The sequence below is a fragment of the Balaenoptera acutorostrata genome, chromosome 17 (genome assembly GCF_949987535.1).
Source record: "Balaenoptera acutorostrata chromosome 17, mBalAcu1.1, whole genome shotgun sequence".
In the NCBI taxonomy this organism is placed as follows: Eukaryota; Metazoa; Chordata; class Mammalia; order Artiodactyla; family Balaenopteridae; genus Balaenoptera; species Balaenoptera acutorostrata.
In genome coordinates this window covers 68,919,607-68,942,642 of record NC_080080.1, presented here as the reverse complement: position 1 = coordinate 68,942,642, position 23,036 = coordinate 68,919,607, and the positions used below count along the sequence as shown (strand labels likewise).

Genomic DNA, 23,036 nt, shown 5'->3' with positions numbered 1-23,036 from the left:
CATTAGTGACATAGGCTTACTTTAGTTTTGAAAATATGTAAGACCTGACAATATGTTCCCTTTACAGATTTTGTTAGCTTGGTCTGTTTTAAGAAAACTCACTGAAGTGAGGCACTTTAGAGACAGCACATGAATGTTATTTAAAACAGTAGCAAAGGTAACATACTGGTATTGAGAATACTTATATCTCATTTATTTTAAAACCTGTACAGTTTACTTAGTTTATTTCTTACTTAATTTATTTATTTCTAACATTTTATCATTTGAGAAGCTTATAAAAGTGCTGCACACAATATGGTGTTTCAAAAACTAGAGTGAAATTAATCGTTTCCAGGTGATTTAGAAGTATACATTTATATTACCTTTAACTATGTTTGAAGATATTTTGAGGCATTACAAAATCATGCCTAGAAATCGTTGCATTAGAGTCTTGGGTAATGATATTTTAATTAAATAGTATGAAGCTATAAGGTGAAAATGGTAATAATGACTTAGATTCCACAAACTCTTTGAAATGTTTGTAAGATATAATACTTTTTGTGCTCTCATTGGCTTGCTCAGGGCAGGCAAGTAGTCAGCAGTCTGGCATCAATCTATAAGGAATGCTTGATGTTGCAACAATAAGTTAGAACTATAATCTTAATATAGATTTCACACATAGCTCCTCACTTAACTGGCAAGATGTGAAATGGTTTGGCTCCCACCAAAGTAGAGTATCTTTGCAACATACGTAGGTAAGATGCATGGGGCAAACATAAGACTGATCTCAAAGCCTAGGGCTAAGCACCTAACAGTCAAAGAACTTGGTGATCAGAAATTCTGTTGCTTATTAGGATCAAGCCATCTACTTTGTTTATATTGTAAGCAGTTTAACTTAATTCCCAAGAGGTTATATGATGTGAAACGTTGCAATAAATTCATTATTTTTAATACAGAGAAGTATACAATTTTCAGTTTCTCTCATCTTGTTAAATAGAATAATTATTTGAAAATTATGGATTGGAATGGTGCTCAGGGCAGCCATATGTCTTGGTTCGGGCCTAGTCACACTCACAAGAGTGGGAAATCCTGCACCATATGGTATCACTTATATGTGGAATCTAAAAATTGATACAAATGAACTTATTTACAAAACAGAAACAGACCCACAGACGTAGAAAACAAATTTATGGTTACCAAAGGGGAAAGGGGGGGAGGGAGGGATAAGTTAGGAGTTTGGGATTAACAGATACACACCACTATATATAAAATAGATAAACAACAAGTTATACCACGGGGAACTATACTTAATATCTTATAATAACCCATAATGGAAAAGAATCTGAAAAAGATTATATCTTGATAAATATATATGAATCACTTTGCTGTATACCTGAAACTAATACAACATTATAAATCAACTATATGTCAATTTTTAAAAAGCAGAATAATGCGGTCTTCATACAATCTCCATAGAATTTTTAAATCTCTGTCTATTGAAGATGTGGCAAACTAAGTTCACTGCATTTTCCCAAATGTGGTCTGACCCACTCCAAGTAGAATGGAATCACTTTACAACCTTCTGTGTTTAGTTCAAAGTACCTCTACTCACGTAGTCTGAATTTGTGTTAACTGATTTGGCATATATGTTATGAGGTGGACTTATCAAATGCATGGTCAACCGTAGCAACCAGATTTTGTGTTCTAAATTATATTCCCCATTAAGTGGAACCAGGTATCCTTGGAGAAATGGTTAATTCAAGGCTTGGCACTGGGAAATACAAGATGAACCTGGAACATCTTTTTTTTTTTTTTTTTTTTAAGAGCTCCTGACTTATTTATTTATTTATTTATTTTATTTTTTTGGCTGTGTTGGGTCTTCGTTTCTATGCGAGGGCTTTCTCTAGTTGTGGCAAGCGGGGGCCACTCTTCATCGCAGTGCGCGGGCCTCTCACTGTCGCGGCCTCTCTTGTTGCGGGGCACAGGCTCCAGACGCGCAGGCTCAGTAATTGTGGCTCACGGGCCTAGTTGCTCCGCGGCATGTGGGATCCTCCCAGACCAGGGCTCGAACCCGCGTCCCCTGCATTGGCAGGCAGACTCTCAACCACTGCGCCACCAGGGAAGCCCCAGAACCTGGAACATCTTATTAAGCTAAAATGTAAGGAAGTGGTCAAAGAATGATAGGAACATTATCTTACTGTATAAAATAGGAATATTTTATTCCACACATTCATGCGATACATGAATGTGTTCAATTTATAGGGAGAAGAGAAAGCTTTACCTTATCATAAGTACAATGCCAATTAATAAAACTGGAAGGGATGATGGAATTAGAAAATCACTACTTGGCAACCATCTTAGTAATAATTCGGGCAAGAAACATTAATCAGTGCTAAAACTAATGGGTGAAAGTTGGATGAGGAGTGAGATGTTACATAATCTCTAGTACCTTTCCACAAAATAGATGTTAATTATAAAGGGAAAAAAGTAACTCTGTAGTGAAGAAACCTGGCAGACACTACTTTACTCAAGTGTTGTGCCCCCTGTTAGGATGCATGTAAAACAACATGGCATCGCGTCTGTAATATTCCTGCCAATCATGCATGACTTGAATTGAATAACGGGAAAATATCTGATAAGCTTGATGGGGAAATTCTGCTTATCTGGAGTCTTAAAAAATGTTAAGATCATGAAGGTCAAGGGAGGTCTCAGACTGAAGAGACGTGACAAGTAAGTGCAAAATATGGTTCTAGAGTTGATACTTTTGCTATGAAGGACATTTTTGGGAAAGTTGGCGAAACTTGAATGGAGTCTGTAGGTGAAGGGTATATGGAGTTCTTTGTGTTGTTCACATACTTTTTCTGTAAGTTTAAAATTATTTCAAAATTTTAAAAAATATTAAAAATAGAAAAGGACATCTAGGAAATGAGTATTTACAAAATAATTCATCCATTGGGTTTCTTTAAACATTAAATTATGTGAGTGTAGTTAAGAATTGTTATCAGTGATTTATACATGGCAACCAAGGAATAATAAACTAAAATTCTGAGTAAAGAAAATTTACAATTCTGGTTAATTAAGCATATGCATTTTCCTCTACTCCCTCTCAAAATTTTATTGAAATATCAACAAAAATATTAAAAAAATAAATGCATAAGAGTGCTGGAACACAAGAAAGGGTGCTGAGGCAGAGATACTGTTTCTGTTTGTTTATGAGTGGTGACATCTCCTTTGCACCTACATATGGTCAAGTGTCATAGAGTCAATGATATGTAGTGAAAATGTTTGCAATTTCCTGGAAGGTACCTAAAATACATGGACTCAGCTGGGACATCTTCTCATATGCCTGCCCTCCTTCCTGCTGTCTGGAATGCCTCTTTGTAATACCTCCCTCCTACCCTTCCTTACTTCTTCCACATCCCCAGGCAACCACTGATCTCCTTTTTGTCACTAAGGTTGGTTTTCCATTTCTAGAGTTTTGTATAAATAGAATCATACTCTGTGCTCCTTTTTCGGGGGAAAGTGTATATCATTTTGTACTTGACATCATTATTTTGCAATTCGCCCATGTTGCATCATGTATCAGCAGTTTACTTCTTTTTATTGCTGAATTAGTATTTCATATGGATTTAAACTTTTGTTTCTCTTGGGGACCTGGAATAGGTTGGATGGATCATATGGTAGGTGTATGTTTAACTTTTTAAGACATTAGCCACTAGTTTTGAAGCTTGTAAAATTTTACATTCCTACCAACAGTGTGTGAGAGTTTCAGTTGTTCACTATTCTCACCCAAACTTGATATCATCTGTCTTTTTAATAATAGCCGTTCTAACTGGTTTGTGTGATATCTCATTGTGGTTTTAATTTGATTTTACATTGTTGCCTCACTCTTACCCGTGATCTGAGGCCAATGTCAGTGGAGACCATGTGGGGAGCCTGGCCTCCTCCCACCCCTGACAGTAATAAGGCATTCCTCTCCCTCCACATTGGGGTTATGTCAGAAGAGGCCTAGAGAAGACTCAGGACTTGTGGTCCAGTGGTAACAAGGCCACCCCTGCCATGAAATCCGTGCCAAGACACATCGAAATTAAATTTCTGGGGAAGAAAGATAAGAAAAATCTTGAAAGCAGCCAGAGAAATGCAACATTATACCTATAGAGGAAAAAGCAATTAGAATGACACCAGATTTCTCATCATCCCATGGAGGTCCAAGGGAAGTGGCACAATATTTTTCAAGTGCTGAAAAAAAAGAACCTAGGATTCCATCAGAGAAAATATCCTTCACAAATGAAAGGGGAATCAAGAGAATTTGTCACCAGCAGGCCTTCCCTAAAAGTATGGCTAAAGGAAGTTCTCTAAACAGAAAGGAAATGATGAAAGAAGAAGGAAGCTTAGAACATCAGGAAGGAAGAAAGAACATGGAGAGAGCAAAAATATGAGTAAATATAATACGTTTTCCTTCTCCTCTTGAATTTTCTAAATTATGTCATGATTGAAGAACAATTATAACAATGTCAGATGAGGTTCTAAAAGTATGTAGAGGAAGTACTTAAGAAAATTGTATTATAATCAGGGAAGGATAAAGAGGTGCAAAGAAGGTAAGGTTTCTATACTTCACTTGAACTGGTAAAATGACAATACCTGTTGACTAATTGTATATGTATAATGTAATACCTAGAGTAAGCACTAAAAAAACTATACAAAAAGATGCCCTCAAAAACGATAGATAAATAAAAATGGAATTTAAAAAAATGTTCAAGTAACCCGCAGGAATAGGAAAAAGAAAAAATAAAACAGAGAGAACAAACAGAAAAAAAAAATAACATGGCAGACTTTAGCCCTAATATGTCACTAATTCAATTAAATGCAATGGTCTAAGTATACTAGTTAAAAGAGATTGTCAGAGTGGATTAAAAAACATGACCCAACTAAGAAACTCACTTCAAATACAAAGATATAGGCAGGATAAAAGTAAAAGCATGGAAAAAATATTATGCAAACATCAAAAGAAAGCAGGAGTGGCTATGTAAACGTCAGATAAAGTAGACTTCAGAGGATAGAAAATTATCAGAGACAGGAATTGTCATTTTGTAATAATAGAAGGGTCAACCCACCAAGAAAAAGAGCAATCCTGAGTGTGTATGCACTGAGCAGCAGAGCTGCAAAATGTGTGAAGCAGAAACTGACAGAACCAAGAAGAGAAATAGACAAATCTGTAATTATAGTTCAAGACTTCAAAACCCCTCTCTTGACAACTGAGAGAACAACTAGGCAGAAATTCAGAAACACCATAGAAGAACTCAACAGCACATCAGTCAACAGGGTCTAGTTGACATTTGTAGACCACTCCATGCAACAGTAGCAGAATGCACATTCTTTTCAAGTGGCATGGAATGCATACAGAGATAGACCATTCCCTGAACCACAAAACAATCCTCAATTGAAAACATACAAGGTGTTTTCTCCATCACAGTGGGATGAAACTAGAAATCAGTAATAGAAGGAATACAGGAAGATTCCCAAAACACTGGGAAACTGTGCAACACACTTCTACATAATCTACTTGTCAAAGAAGAAATCACAAGGAAATAAAAACCCATCTGACAATGAAAAGGAAGGTATGTCAAAATTTATGAGACACAGCTCAAGCAGTGCGGAGAGGGAATTTTACAGCACTGAAACGCATAGGATAAAAAAGTGGACTGGGACTTCCCTGGTGATCCAGTGGTTAAGTCTCCGTGCTTCCAATGCAGGGGCCACAGGTTCGATCCCTGGTTGGGGAAATAAGATCCCACATGCCGTGCAGTCAAAAAAAAAACAACAAAACTTAAAAAAGTGGACTGATGTGTGTGACTGGTCTGAATAGGGCCTGTGCTTTCTATACCATTCCTCTGTGCACTCCCAATAGTACAGGACAGTCTATCCAGAGGGAGAGAGGACTGCTCTACAGTGAAGGATGTGTGAGCATCAGTAATCTGTAGACAATAGATATCAGTTCATATAGTATGTCATGTCTTGTATCTAGAAGTAGATATTAAATTTTTATTTATTTATTTATTTTGGCTGCATTGGGTCTTCACTGCTGCGCGTGTTTCTCCAGTTGCGGTGAGGGGGGGCTACTCTTCGTTGCAGTGCGCGGGCTTCTCAGTGTGGTGGCTTCTCTTGTTGCAGAGCACAGGCTCTAGGCCCACGGGCTTCAGTAGTTGTGGCTCGCGGGCTCTAGAGCGCAGGCTCAGTAGTTGTGACGCACGGGCTTAGTTGCACCGAGGCATGTGGGATCCTCCCGGACCAGGGCTCGAACCTGTGTCCTCTGTATTGGCAGGCGGATTCTTAACCACTGCACCACCAGGGAAGTCCCCAGCATTACTTTAGCTGTCAATCCCAAACCCAGTCCATTCCTGGTGGCAAGAATCAGACTGTCTTCTGAATAAAACTCCAGGAAGAATCTGTTTCCTTCCCCACAAAGGGAGGAGGTCTAATATAGTTTTCACATCCTTACAGGCAAATTAACCAAGCATGAAGTTTATCTCATCTATCTCTGCCTGCCCTCCTTCATGGCAGCACTGGCTTAGATAACATTTATTGGAATATCATTTTAACCATTGTTGCAACTCTTGCTTTTCCTTCTGACTTTGCTCCTACTCTTTCCATTGTTGCAAATTCATCTATTCTTTTTTTTTTTTTATACAGCAGGTTCTTATTAGTTATCCATTTTATACATATTAGTGTATACATGTCAATCCCAATCTCCCAATTCATCACACACACACACCCCCGCCACTTTCCCCCTTGGTGTCCATACGTTCCTTCTCTACATCTGTGTCTCTGTTTCTGCCCTGCAAACCGGTTCATCTGTACCATTTTTCTAGGTTCCACATATATGTGTTAATATACGATATTTGTTTTTCTCTTTCTGACTTACTTCACTTTGTATGACAGTCTCTAGATCCATCCACGTCTCTACAAATGACCCAATTTCGTTCCTTTCTATGGCTGAGTAATATTCCATTATATATATGTACCACATCTTCTTTATCCATTCATCTGTCGATGGGCATTTAGGTTGCTTCCATGACCTGGCTATTGTAAATAGTGCTGCAATGAACATTGGGGTGCATGTGTCTTTCTGAATTATGGTTTTCTCTGGGTATGTGCCCAGGAGTGGGATTGCTGGGTCATATGGTAATTCTATTTTTAGTTTTTTAAGGAAACTCCATACTGTTCTCCATAGTGGCTGTATCAATTTACATTCCCACCAACAGTGCAAGAGGGTTCCCTTTTCTCCACACCCTCTCCAGCATTTGTTGTTTGTAGATTTTCTGATGATGCCCATTCTGGCTGGTGTGAGGTGATACCTCATTGTAGTTTTGATTTGCATTTCTCTAATAATTAGTGATGTTGAGCAGCTGTTCATGTGCTTCGTGGCCGTCTGTATGTCTTCTTTGGAGAAATGTCTAGTTAGGTCTTCTGACCATTTTTTTCTTTTTTAAAGAACATTTATTTATTTATTTATGGCTACGTTGGGTCTTCGTTGCTGCATGTGGGCTTTCTCTAGTTGCGGGGAGCCAGGGCTACTCTTCGTTGCGGTGCGCCGGCTTCCACTGCAGTGGCTTCTCTTGTTGCGGAGCACGGGCTCTAGGTGCGCGGGCTTCTGGGCTTCCGTAGTTGTGGCTCGTGGGCTCTAGAGCGCAGACTCAGTAGTTGTGGCGCACTGGCTTATTTGCTCCGTGGCATGTAGGATCTTCCCGGACCAGGGCTCGAACCCGTGTCCCCCGCATTGGCAGGCGGATTCTTAACCACTGTGCCACCAGGAAAGCCCCTGACCATTTTTTGATTGGCTTGTTTGTTTTTTTAATATTGAGCTGCATGAGCTGTTTATATATTTTGGAGATTAATCCTTTGTCCGTTGATTTGTTTGCAAATATTTTCTCCCAGTCTGAGGGTTGTCTTTTCGTCTTGTTTATAGTTTTCTTTGCTTTGCAAAAGCTTTTAAGTTTCATTAGGTCCCATTTGTTTATTTTTGCTTTTATTTCCATTACTCTAGGAGGTGGATCAAAAAAGATCTTGCTGTGATTTATGTCAAAGAGTGTTCTTCCTATGTTTTCCTCTAAGAGTTTTATAGTGTCCAGTCTTACATTTAGGTCTCTAATCCATTCTGAGTTTATTTTTTTGTGAATGGTGTTAGGGAGTGTTCTAATTTCATTCATTTACATGTAGCTGTCCAGTTTTCCCAGCACCACTTATTGAAGAGACTGTCTTTTCTCCATTGTATATCCTTGCCTCCTTTGTCATAGATTAGTTGACCATAGGTGCATGGGTTTATCTCTGGGCTTTCTATCTTGTTCCATTGATCTATGTTTCTGTTTTTGGGCCAGTACCATATTGTTTTGATTACTGTAGCTTTATAGTATAGTCTGAAGTCAGGGAGTCTGATTCCTCCACCTCCGTTTTTTTCCCTCAAGCCTGCTTTGGCTATTTGGGGTTTTTTGTGTCTCCATACATATTTTAAGACTTTTTGTTCTAGTTCCATAAAAAATGCCATTGGTAATTTGATAGGGATCGCATTGAATCTGTAGATTGCTTTGGGTAGTATAGTCATTTTCACAATATTGATTCTTCCAATCCAAGAACATGGTATATCTCTCCATCTGTTGGTATCATCTTTAATTCCTTTCATCAGTGTCTTATAGTTTTCTGCATACAGGTCTTTTGTCTCCCTAGGTAGGTTTATTCCTAGGTATTTTATTCTTTTTGTTGCAATGGTAAATGGGAGTGTTTCCTTAATTTCTCTTTCAGATTTTTCATCATTAGTGTATAGGAATGCAAGAGATTTCTGTGCATTAATTTTGTATCCTGCAACTTTACCAAATTCATTGATTAGCTCTAGTAGTTTTCTGGTGGCATCTTTAGAATTCTCTATGTATAGTATCATGTCATCTGCAAACAGTGACAGTTTCAGTTTTTCTTTTCCAATTTGTATTCCTTTTATTTCTTTTTCTTCTCTGATTACCGTGGCTAGGACTTCCAAAACTATGTTGAATAATAGTGGTGAGAGTGGACATCCTTGTCTTGTTCCTGATCTCAGAGGAAATGCTTTCAGTTTTTCACCATTGGGAATGATGTTTGCTGTGGGTTTGTCGTATATGGCCTTTATTATGTTGAGGTAGGTTCCCTCTATGCCCACTTTCTGGAGAGTTTTTATCATAAATTGCTGTTGAATTTTGTCAAAAGCTTTTTCTGCATCTATTGAGATGATCATATGGTTTTTATTCTTCAATTTGTTAATATGGTGTATCACATTGATTGATTTGCGTATATTGAAGAATCCTTGCATCCCTGGGATACATCCCACTTGATCATGGTGTATGATCCTTTTAATGTGTTGTTGGATTCTGTTTGCTAGTATTTTGTTGAGGATTTTTGCATCTATATTCATCAGTGATAATGGTCTGTAACTTTCTTTTTTTGTGACATCTTTCTCTGATTTTGGTATCAGGGTGGTAGTGGCCTCGTAGAATGCGTTTGGGAGTGTTCCTTCCTCTGCAATTTTTGGAAGAGTTTGAGAAGGATGGGTGTTAGCTCTTCTCTAAATGTTTGTTAGAATTCACCTGTGAAACCATCTGGTCCTGGGCTTTTGTTTGTTGAAAGATTTTTAATCACAGTTTCAATTTCATTACTTGTGATTGGTCTGTTCATATTTTCTATTTCTTCCTGGTTCAGTCTTGGAAGGTTATACCTTTCTAAGAATTTGTCCATTTCTTCCAGGTTGTCCATTTTATTGGCATAGAGTTGCCTGTAGTAGTCTCTTAGGATGCTTTGTATTTCTGTGGTGTCTGTTGTAACTTCTCCTTTTTCATTTCTAATTTTATTGATTTGAGTCCTCTCCCTCTTTTTCTTGATGAGTCTGGCTAATGGTTTATCAATTTTGTTCATCTTCTCAAAGAATCAGCTTTTAGTTTTATTAATCTTTGCTATTGTTTTCTTTGTCGCTATTTCATTTATTTCTGCTCTGATCTTTATGATTTCTTTCCTTCTACTAACTTTGGGTTTTGTTTATTCTTCTTTCTCTAGTTCCTTTAGGTGTAAGGTTAGATTGTTTATTTGAGATTTTTCTTGTTTCTTGAGGTAGGATTGTATAGCTATAAACTTCCCTCTTAGAACTGCTTTTGCTGCATCCCGTAGGTTTTGGATTGTCGTGTTTTCATTGTCATTTGTCTCTAGGTATTTTTTGATTTCCTCTTTGATTTCTTCAATGATCTCTTGGTTATTTAGTAACGTATTGTTTAGCCTCCGTGTGTTTGTGTTTTTTACGTTTTTTTCCCTGTAATTGATTTCTAATCTCATAGCGTTGTGGTCAGAAAAGATGCTTGATATGATTTCAATTTTCCTAAATTTACTGAGGCTTGATTTATGACCAAAGATGTGATCTATCCTGGAGAATTTCCGTGTGCACTTGAGAAGAAAGTGTAATCTGCTGTTTTTGGATGGAATGTCCTATAAATATCAATTAAATATATCTGGTCTATTGTGTTATTTAAAGCTCGTGTTTCCTTATTAATTTTCTGTTTAGATGATCTGTCCATTGGTGTAAGTGAGGTGTTAAAGTCCCCTGCTATTACTGTGTTACTGTTGATTTCCTCTTTTATAAGTGTTAGCAGTTGCCTTATGTATTGAGGTGCTCCTATGTTGGGTGCCTATATATTGATAATTGTTATATCTTCTTCTTGGACTGATCCCATGATCATTATGTAGTGTCCTCCTTTGTCTCTTGTAACATTCTTTAAAGTCTATTTAATCTGATATGAGTATTGCTACTCCAGCTTTCTTTTGATTTCCATTTTCATGGAATATAGTTTTCCATCCCCTCACTTCCAGTCTGTATGTGTTACTAGGTCTGAAGTGGGTATCTTGTAGACAGCATATATATGGGTCTTGTTTTTGTATCCATTCAGCGAGCCTGTGTCTTTTGGTTGGAGCATTTAATCCATTGACGTTTAAGGTAATTATCGATATGTATGTTCCTATTACCATTTTCTTAATTGTTATGGGTTTGTTTTTGTAGGTCCTTTTCTTCTCTTGTATTTCCCACTTAGAGAAGTTCCTTTAGCATTTGTTGTAGAGCTGGTTTGGTGGTGCTGAATTCTCTTAGCTTTTGCTTGTCTGTAAAGCTTTTGATTTCTCTGTTGAATCTGAATGAGATCCATGCCGGGTAGTGTAATCTTGGTTGTAGGGTCTTCCCTAGAGTAATCTTGGTTGTAGGTTCTTCCCTTTCATCCCTTTAAATATATCATGCTACTCCCTTCTGGCTTCTCAGTTTTTGCTGAGAAATCAGCTGTTAACCTTATGGGAGTTCCCTTGCATGTTATTGTCATTTTTCCGTTGTTGCTTTCAGTAATTTTTCTGTGTCTTTAATTTTCATCAGTTTGATTACTATGTGTCTTGGTGTGTTTCTCCTTGGGTTTATCCTGCCTGGGACTCTGTGCGCTTCCTGGACTTGTGTGGCTATTTCCTTTCCCATGTTAGGGAAGTTTTCGACTATGATCTCTTCAACTATTTTCTCGGGTTCTTTCTCTCTCTCTTCTCCTTCTGGGACCCCTATAATGCGAATGTTGTTGCGTTTAATGTTGTCCCAGAGGTCTCTTAGGCTGTCTTCATTTCTTTTCACTTTTTTGTCTTTATTCTGTTCCATGGCAGTGAATTCCACCATTCTGTCTTCCAGGTCACTTATCTGTTCTTCTGCCTCAGTTATTCTGCTATTGATTCCTTCTAGTGTACTTTTCATTTCAGTTATTGTATTGTTCATCTCTGTTTGTTTGTTCTTTAATTCTTCTAGGTCTTTTTTAAACATTTCTTGCATCTTCTCGATCTTTGCCTCCATTCTTTTTCCGAGGTCCTGGATCATCTTCACTATCATTATTCTGAATTCTTTTTCTGGAAAGTTGCCTATCTCCACTTCTTTTAGTTGTTTTTCTGGGGTTTTATCTTGTTCTTTCATCTGGTACATAGCCCTCTGCCTTTTCATCTTGTCTATCTTTCTGTGAATGTGGTTTTTGTTCCACAGGCTGCAAGATTGTAGTTCTTCTTGCTTCTGCTGTCTGCCCTCTGGTGGATGAGACTATCCAGTTTCATCTATTCTCTTTCCTTCCATTGCTTCCATGGCTTGGACCTTCCCTTCATTTCTCTTTGCAGCATTATCTGATTCTGTCCATATGTCACTGATTCCTGTTTAAACAAAGAAACACATATTAAAAATCCAGAAAAAAGAAAAAAAAAAAGAAACCTGACCAGTGTAGGCCACTTTCTAGAAACTAAGAAAAAGCAAATTACTGTCTTAGATGCAGCTGTGCCAGGGTACCTTCTGATCCTCATGGGTGCATATTTCTACACCTCACCCTTTGTCTTGTTGTATATTAATCTCAGGCTCTATGGTTAGAGAAAATACCTTCAGAGTCTTTGAGATTTTTAAATATAGTCCAATATGCCTTTAAATTTACTTGATAAATTTAAAAAATATTAGCTGCATTTTCCCCTGACAGGAACAAGACGTACTTGAAAGAGAAATTGAGTTTCAGTTCACAAAAATAAGTTTTAGAGAATGAAAGAAGCTTGAAGAGAAATCTAGCATTTAATTATGTTTAATTGTCATTGTGGAAATTTCTGTTTACAGTATTGGCATTTAAAAAAAGATATTTTCAGAAGTGACATTTTGATTAGGATAATTTTCTGCTTCCAACATAGTGTGTTTTTATCTTTATTTGGCTCCGTGGCTGCAAAACTGTTAATAGGCTTTTTTAGATTGGATGAATGCAGGTCCCAGATGTCTTGGTTCTAACTGGGGCTTGTTGTATACATTGCTATTTCATGACATAAAAAACCACTTTATGCCACGCTAACTGAATTAAATTGTACAACTTGGTGGATAGATATACTTAAGACATTGGTGAGCTCAGCAAATATTTTATATGTGTGACAATTTGGAAGGAAACTCAGGATTGAAACCCAGGCTCAGAAGAATTCAATTCAAGGCAATCAAAATTTACAACACATGGAGTTGCTTTAGCAGATGTTTTTGGGAAAAATCTTTGACTCCTTTTTGAGTGTCAAATTACGCCTTGAGGCTAAATTCCATCTGAGGGTCAATATTAATAAATTAGATAAAAAGTGTAAGCAAAAAGATGGAAGCTAGTAAGATAAGTTGTCCTAGCGAAAAGAAGGCTTTGAGGTGACGGAATTACAATTAAGAATGGTAGAAGAAACTATCATGAACTAAAGTGTGAAGGATTTCAGTTATTTAGTAGAAGAATAGGTTAATGAAAGAATACTTCAGCATTTTTTCTGCATAATAAGAAATGCAACAAAAAGCTTGACTACCTTGGCTAGTTTAATTGTCGCTTTATCTGAAGGAGGAAGATTAGGCTATGATTCTCTCCAAAGGAAAAACAATAAACTTCATGAATCTGTATTCAAAAGCCCCACTCTAAGTTTAAATCTTCCAGAGGGCCTTTGTGGGTTAAGTAACCAGGCTCTAATTAATCCACCAAATCCCTGCATTTCATGTGTCAGTATTGTATTATGTTGTTTTATGCTTTTAACAATGCTATTGTTTTATCATGCCTGTTTTCCATGTGAAGAATCTTAGCTCTATAGAGTTGACATAACTTTCCCCAAATATACAGAGCATAAGTGGGGGAGATGATGTGAACCTGGGATATGTCTGAGTCCAAAGCTTATACTTTAAAATTTTTTTATTTTTAAAATATTTTCAGCTTTATTGAGTTATAATTGACATGTAATATTGTGTAAGTTTAAGGTACACAAAGTGTTGGTTTTATACACTTTTATATATTGTAAAATGATTACTACCATAGTGTTAGCTAACACCTCCATCATGTTACATAATGACAATTTCTTTTTTGTGGTGAGAACATTTAAGATCTACTCTCTCAGCAACTTGCAAGTATATGATACAATATTATTAACTATGATCATCATGCTGTACATTAGAATCCCAGAACTTGTTCATCTTATGACTGGAAGTTTATAACTCTTTGATCAGTATCTCCCCAATCCTCCATGTCCCTTCTTCTGGTAGCCACCATTCTACTCTGTTTCTCTGAGTTTGGCTTTTTTAGATTCCACATATAAGTGATATCATACAGTATTTGTCTTTCTCTGAGTTATTTCACTTAGCATCATGCCTTCAAGGTGCATCCATGTTGTTGCAAATGGCATGATTCCCTTTTCTCATGGCTGAATAATGTCCTTGTGTGTGTGTGTGTGTGTGTGTGTGTGTGTATACCACATCTTCTTTATCCATTCATCCATTGACAGATATTTAGGTTGTTTCCATATCTTGGCTATTGTGAATGATGCTGCAGTGAACATGGGAGTGCAGATAGCTCTTTGAGATCCTGTTTTCATTTCTTTTGGATATATACTCAAAAGTGGGATTACTGGATTGTATGGTAGTTCTACTTGTAATATTTTGAGGAATGTCCATACTGTTTCCATACTGACTGTACCAGGTTACAGTCCCGCCAACAGTGTACAAGGGTTCCCTTTTCTTCACATTCTCACCAACATTTGTGATCTCTTGTCTTTTTGATGACCAAAGCTCATACTTTTAGCTACTAGGCTAGTTTGCCCTCTATCTGCTTAGACTCTCCACACTGTCCAGTACAGCAGCCACTAGCCACATGTGACTGTTTAGATTAAACTAAATGAAATGAAATTAAAAATTCAGTCCTCATTTTCACTAGCCATATTTTAAGAGCTCAGTAGTAACATGTGGCTGCTGAATTGACCACAGCAGACATAGATTATTGCCATTATTGCCGAATATGTAATTGGACGGCATTGCCTTAGCTTCAGAGGTATCTCCTCTTCCCATTCTCCCTGGCCTTCTAACTGTTCCACGCAGTGAGATGCTGTTTTCTCTGGGCTCCTGTAACACCATCCTCTCCTAGTTTTCCTTCTGCCTCTTTAAGCCATTTCTTCTCTGTCTTCTTTGGGAACTCTTCCACCTCCACCTCCTCTTTAAATGTTGAATATTCTCAGGGCTTAGTCCTAGAGCTCATCCACTTCTATGGATTCAAATTTCGACTTGCTGACAATTCTGAATTTTCTACTTTCACTTCATATCGTGTCTTCTAGTATGTCTCCATCCTCGCCATTTGGATTTGTTTCCAGTTCCACCTTCCTGGGAAAGAGGGCCTCATTAGACAAGAATTAGAAAATGAGAGGATGACTCTAGTGATTAGAAGAAGAGTATTATCTTTCCCTTTGGACCAGACATTGGGTCTGGATATCTATGAGGCTATTCCGTGCAGCAGAGGTTAAGGACGGCATTGGGCCAAGAACTAGGAAATGCAAAAGACAGGCAAGATGTAGCTGTCATCCTTGGTCCAGTGCACACTTGAAAGTAAAATTATCTGAGATCATTATCATGACTGTGCTTATGGTTTTCTTACTTCATAATCTTTAGTAAAAATGATACTGAAAATTCTGAACCTATTTCAACAGTACTGTATAGAGCACATTAAGGAGAGAAACTTTTGCCTAAATTTGGGTAAGAGTTAACCATGAAATTATGTCTTCCATCCCTCCATCCTTTCATCCCCTACTTCAGACCCATGTGGTAGTGACTGTGATTATCATGAGTTGCTCCAGAGGTCTCTGTCTTGCTTTTGTGGTTCAGACCTTTCCCCATCATGAAACTTTCCTTCCAGTGTTAATATTTGAAGTTTATAGTTTTCAATATTACTAAAAATGCACATTCCTCTCAAGCTGCCTCCTGAGAGGAAATATATTTGTGTCTGGAAGATTTCTTCAAGGTTTTAGATCTAATATATACATCTACACCTGCGATATGAGGACAATGAAGATGCTTCTAAGTTATCACATTCAAATTTGTGCTTCAAGTTGTAGAGTGTGCAACAGAGCACCTTTCTGGGAAGAAATCAGGAAAAAACTCCCTCACCTCTCCTCCCCTTGCCTCCACCGAGCCTATCCTGATTCTTTCTAAGGTCATATCCTTTCTGTGGCCACTGGTATCTCCATAAATACTTTGCAGCAGTGTGCCCAGGAGAATTTTCTGGCAGTAACTATATGCTGGAAGACTATTGAATGAAGGAATCCAGGTGTATATCATTAGGCAGTCTAAATGACGCTGTGTAGCTTTTCCAGTAGGGTGGCAGGTGTATTTCTGTTTTACTGAAAGCAACATACTAGACTTTGGGATCGATATGGGTGGATTTTAAGCAGTCTGCCATTCAGATGTGTGTCCTATTTATAAGGAGATACTTAACCACAGTGCCTTTTCTCGGCAGATACAATAGGATGGGAAGTTTTACCCATTTTTGTAACTTGAACTAAAGCTAAATCTTACAGATAGAAATTGTTCAAATTCTGCTTTCTGAAACTATTAATTTAAAATTTTGTTTGCATCTCAAGTCAACATCAATTTAGACTTCTCAGCCCCTTTCTTTGAAGTTTTAATTGGTTCCTTAATTACAGAGGGAACAGATATCAGCAAAAGCAATGGATCAGAAGAACGTGTATTCAATGACTTTTGCCAGTTTAGTATTCTACATACAAACGTATTGCTGTTTGTATCAATTCTAGGAGATTTGCTGAGTGGCCCCAACATCATGTTTGGAATGAATGTGTAATATGTGGAGCTGGCCTCTGCTTCTGGCTCCGTGCTTTTGTTGCCAGTGTATCACTTTACTTGTTAAATGAAAGAAGAGAAGATTAATTGGTTAGTATTAAAATTCTAAGATTTATGGTTAAGCATGGTATAATAAAAAACACTGAGTACTAAGGAAGAGAAACAATGCTCAGTAGACGCCAGTATGAGTTTACTGTGTACAATTTACCCTCTGCTGTTGCTGGTCACTATCAGATTAATTGGCTAAAATTGGTTGCTGAAATACAGAAAAATACTTTGACAAGGAAATTGATTCAGTTACTATGTGTAGACGTAACTTTTATTTCCACTTAGCCAAAGCTATTGTTCTCTCTCTCTCTCTGCATATATTTTGAAAGATTGGAAGTATAGGTTCTAATAATATCATGATGGAACAGAGCTCATGGTGGGAGCAGACGGTGAGATTTTAGCAGATGACATGGAAAAAGTGGAATAATTCTACCTTTATTTTGCTGATATATTTTCTATCAAAAATGATTATCTTTAAAAAACTACAAAACAAGATGTTCTTGATTAAGAGGAAGCTGAAGATCTAGAAATGAGAAAAAATAATGCACTGTACTTTTAATCAGTTAAAGGTTTCTTGTTCCAGAGCACTTATATCCTTCTGAATTTAAAGAACTTGGATTGAGGTCATAGAACCATAGTGTACCCTCTTTAATAAGCTGACATCTAACCACAATTACAGTCACTATTCTAAGCACCAGGATATATCTTATTTGATTCTCACAACAATCCTATGTGGTAATTTTGTTAGCTCCATTTTAATGATAAGGGTATCGAAGCAAGGAGAGGTTAACTTGCTTAAGGTCATACATCAATCAATCAGATAGAGGAGCTAGGATGCAAACCCAGGTATTTTTATATCAATATCCCCACTCTTCATCCCCATGCCAGACTTGCCAAGGTGGAACATAAAAGTGCCAAAATATGGGAGGCAGGAAAAGGATTTTTAATTTTCAAGGTAGTAGACTAGGTATATTCAACTGAAGACAAGATAAATTGTTCTGTAGTAAAATCAGAGAATTTATGATTAAATGTTGATTAATAAAACCTGTGTGCTTAGAGTGGGAAATATGTGCCACTGAAGCCACTATGAGTTTATTGAAAACAAATCATTTCACTCTAGCTCAATCTTCCTTTCTGATATAAGATAACTAGGCTTACTTGATAAGATCCATTTAGGAGACATAGCCTGAGATTTTTTTTCCCAGGCAATTGGAAAAGTCTTCCATATGCATAAGATGATTATATATAAGGTAGAGAAATGTGGACTGAGTGATAGTACAGTCACTTGGAGCTTGTTGGACCCCCCTATCCAGGAGGATGCACTGGTGACTGACGTGAGCCTGGAGGGCAGTACTCAGTGACTTGCTGGTGCCAGAAATGTCCTGGTCAATATTTTTACCAATGACTTAAGTGATGAAAGGCAAGCTATATTTTAAAAATTCATAGATGATATAATCAGAATTTTGAAAAACAGAGCCTGGAACTTAAGATGAACAATATAACCCTTCAGAGGAATAAAGATGAAGTTCAACATTTAATTGGAAATATTCTAAATGCAATTGTCATTGCCATAATGGCTAGGATAATGAGAAATGTTTGAAATATTTATAAATACTAAATTTAAGAAATAAAACTTAAGGGGAGCATCACGTATGTCTTCAAATACATGAAAGATTATTGTATGGAACATATATTTTTTTCTGTGTATGTTCAGGAGACAAAAGTGGAATCAATGGGTAAAAACAACATGACAACTTCCTGATGATATTAACTGTTTAAACATGGAATGGTTTATTTTTTCCTTCTATAAGCTCCTAAAGCTTTATGACATAAGAGATTGGTTTTAGGTAACTGCCAATTCTACTTGGATCTCTGTTATGATTTGAGAAGTGTTAAGGGATTCCCTTCACCTCTTTCCAAAATGCCTTTTACCACTCAAACTTCCGTAGACCTTTAAGCTTCCATCTTATTTATGGCATTAGGGCACAGTTTCTCAGCCTCAGCACTATTGACATTTTGGACCGGATAATTCTTTGCTGTGGGGGAATGTGTTGTAGGACATTTAGCAACTCTACCCACTAGATGCTAGTAACACTTCTCCCAGTAGTGGCAATCAAAAATGACTCTTGACATTACCAAATATGCCCTGAGGGGCAAAATCACCACAGATTGATAACCATTGCTTGAGGGAAAGGCATTAAATGTCTTTGCAAAATGCAAATGTTCGTAGGAGGTATATAAACCAATTACCAGTCAAGAATACAAGATGAATGGGACTTCCCTGGTGGTCCAGTGGTTAAGACTTCACCTTACAATGCAGGGGGTGCGGGTTCGATCCCTGGTCCGGGAGCTAAGATCCCACATGCCTCACAGCCAAAAAACCAAAACATATAACAGAAGCAATATTGTAACAAATTCAATAAAGACTTTAAAAATGGTCCACATCAAAAAAATCTTAAAAGAAAAATGAATACAAGATGAAGGAAACATGATTTTTGTTTTTTTTTCCCTTGCAGGATAAGCTGCCTCCTTCTCTAGCCTGAAGGCTCTTGCTTTGTACTTTCAATAGGTCTTTGGAAAAAAATGTTCTTTGTGTTACTGCTAATTATGTTTTCTTACCCTCTAATTCAATTATAAGTTTATTGAGGGCAGAAGTTGTTCACTTAGTCACACTGCCCTCCCCTTCCTGCTCTACCTCAGCATCTCCCAGTGTCTTGTCCAGTAGATGCTTGAAAAAGTAGCTGTTGAATGAACACATGAATGAATAAGTGAATGAAGTTGCGTTTGGGATGAATCTTGAGTTAGAAGAAGATTTTTCAGGACAGTAAGAGATTTGGGAGGTGATGGAGGCATTCCAGGTCAAGGGATGGCATGATCCAAAGATGGGTGTGCCGAGACTGGAATGTTTTCTTGGAGGAGCAGTTTGGTGTAGTTGGCTCACAGTACACGTGTATAAGGATAGTGGACGATGGTGATGGAACAATAGACTGGTCCCAGACACGGATCAACTTTAATGTCAGGCAGGAAGTAAGTACTTAAGTAAGTTACCAACTATTTAAGTTGGTAGGTAGGTGAGACTAGCTAATATTTGGACAGGGTAGTGCACATCAAATTGCTGCTTTAGGAAGATACATCTTATAGTGGTGTGTGGGGTGACTGGGATGTAGAGAGCACTAGTTGGTGTCAATTACCAAGGGAAAGATGATAATGACCCAAACTAGGGTGATGGTAAGCGTGACAGGAAAGGGAGACAGCAGGTGGGGGCTATTAAACAGGACATGCAATTGAATAGTTGTAGAGTATGTGAGGGTTGGGTAGGAAGTTATGGAGTATGTGAGGGTTGATCAGGATCAAATGTGAATTAATGTGGATTAAAAAGGTAATGTTAGTAATAAAAATAGAGAACCTGGGCAGGGGGTGGGTGGGTGGGGGTGGTGGTGGTGATGATCAGCGCTGGTGGTGGAGAGGATGATGAAAAAGGTCCTGAAGAGAAACAGAGTTCCTACAGAAGAAGACACTGAAATAGATGGAGATTTTCCACAGACTAAGAGAATTCGATTCGTAGTACTGTGTGTCTATACTCCATGTGATTTTTTCTAAAGAAAAAAATCATATAGAAAGCCACTCTTAATGATTGGGCAGAACTAAAAACAATAAAAAGTAGCTCTTTCTTTGAGATACATACCTCATTGTTTACTGAAGTCTAAAATAAACGCAAAACAGGCAATGGAGCACGAATGTGACATTTCTAGTGAGTGTTTCTTTTTCCTTTTTAGCTCGAGTATGTGTATTATATGTTATTTCCCCTCACTCAGTGTTTGGGCATTTAGCTTGAGTTAGTAAAAGCCGCTTAATTGCCCACAAACTTGAACTTTCTATGATAGTTGTAGGACTTCTTTGACATTTAGGGAGCTACTTTCCGACTTGCACCGACTACGTTTCCTGGCAGCGAGTTCATGGAATACTTAATTGCTTTCTACTGTTGATGGTTATTTTCCACTGATCATTTCCAGTAATGAGTTCCATGAAGATTGCCTCTAGTTTTTATCCCCAAGACCAATTTTGAGGTTTTTTTTTTTTCAGATAAAACAGACAATTTATGTTTCCCCCCCCCCTTTACTTATTATTCCATGGAGAAAATTCTTCACAAAGCTTGTAAAAAGATTTTGGGGATAAAATGCAATTGCATATATATTTTATTTAGCAACTCCATCCTTTAAGCTTGCTTAGCCTCATTGTATTTTGCTCCAGAACCTCAGTGGAGTTGAACATAGTCGTCCTTCCTTATAGCGGTCATAAGAAGTCTTATCTGATCACCTCAGCTGTTCAGCCAGCTGGAAACCACTCCTCCTCTGAGGTATAAAGTGTCTGTAACCACTTACCACCCATGTCACTATCGTATGCATTGTGATATGAGTATTTTTTTTCTCTTCTATCAAATTTTAAGTTCCTTGGGAGTAGAGACCTGTTTTCCGCCTCCCCCCATTCCCCACCTGCCCCACACACACATTGTTTAGCAGACTGAGGCAATATGGTGTTGTGATACTGAATCTATGAAGAAATGAACAAATGGGTATACATAAAGTTATTTTTAAAGTTATTCTTTCTGGGTACAGGTCAGTGGCTTGATGCCAAAACACAGTGCAGGCAAAGGAATGCTACAGAGGGCCAATAACATGGCCTGTGCTTTAGACTATTTTGAGGAGTAGAAGGACGTCATATCCTTCAAACCATCTTTTGTGGATATTGTCTTGCTAAACTGGCAGTTCTCAAAACTTGAGCGTGTATCAAAGTCATCTGGAGGGTTTGTTAAAGCACAGATTCTCGGTCCCGTTCTCAGAGCTTTTGGTTTAGTGGCTCTGAAGTGGGACCCAAGAATCTGCACGTCTGGTTCCCAAGCATGTGGATGCTGCTGGTCCAGGAATCCCACTTTGAGAACCACTGTTCTAAACTGAGCTTTAATGAGTGTCATCAGTTTCATGTTAGCCATTTCTGATGAGGAACTGTACTGTAACCCTTTTGCATAGTCTACTGATAAAGTGTGCGTGTAAATGATCAATTACAGAGTGTGTTGCCCACCAGAAATTCAGTGAATTGAAGCTTTATCACTGCTAATAAGATCTGGCATCCAGATTTTAGTATGCATTCATTATATAGGGATTTATTAAATCCTCCCTCTCTGCTAGAAAATGCAGATAGACTAGTGAGCAAAATATTGTCTTCATGGAACCTGTAATGTATCAAGGTAAAAGAATAGTAGGTAGGCAGTTATCAAATGTGAAGATACAGTTTCCATCTCAGTGATCCAGCATGATCTAGGATCTAGGATCACAATTTCCACATCTGTGATGATGATGATACTTGCATAACTTCTTTGAATTAAATGAGGTACCATAAGGGGCTTGTATACTGTCAAGTGCTACTTAGAGATGAGGCACAAACTATAAAAAATAAGAATACTCCTAGTACAGGTAGGAGAGACCATGATAGATAGAAAGAAAGATGACTGTACAGCATTGTGGTGGTGACTTATAGGCACATTTTGAGCACTTCCAACACCTAAGTCTACCTGTGATCCACGTTGCTGTTCACGGCACACAGGTCTCCCTCTTTAAAGGTATGAACTTATTTTGTAATTATTATATTGTAAAAGGCATGGGTGACAATATCTTTTTAAATTGTTGCTTAGGAACTCAGAATTTATCAGGCACTTGGAGACTTATTTATCCAAAGGGTTATATATTAAAAAATCGAAGGTGAGACCAAATTAAAGAAATACAGTAATCTTTTGATACATAGAAGAGATGATTTGACAATTTCTTTTCTATTTATTGTTTAAAAGTCTTGGTGAACTTATGTGGATAGAAATATATTTACTTTTCACATAAGAAGAATATCTGGTTCAAAGGCGGTGTCTTTAGACGGAAATTAATTTTAGGCTTATGTAATCCTAATGATGACCACTTCTCTTTGAACCTCTGTCCTAAGGTGCTTATGTATTAAGGCATATGAGTAAGCATTTTGGTGAGCTGGTTACTCTTGAAGTTATCCCCACAGCTATTAGTGAAAAGGTGACTCCACCATTACCCCAGATTTGTGCAACTTGTTTCAAAGTTGAATGTGTTTCCCCTTTTCCCTTGCTCTTGTATCTTTCCTTTTGGTGTGGGGTCTTTTGCCATGGAAGGAATGAAAGGAAGCAAGATTCGAGGAGAATACACTTGATTGGAGATGAGAGAGTCATGGGTTTTGCTTCTGAGTCTGCTAGTCTGTCTCCTGGACCAGTGTCCTAAAATTTTAATACCTTGGATTCCATGTCCATGAGTTAAGGACCATGAACTGA

The 23,036-nt window shown here is 37.7% G+C and overlaps 1 protein-coding gene across 1 annotated transcript in view; it reads left to right on the top strand.

Moving 5' to 3' along the window:
• C17H8orf34 (chromosome 17 C8orf34 homolog) overlaps positions 1-23,036 on the top strand; it is a 115,138-nt gene that overhangs the window by 2,660 nt on the left and 89,442 nt on the right.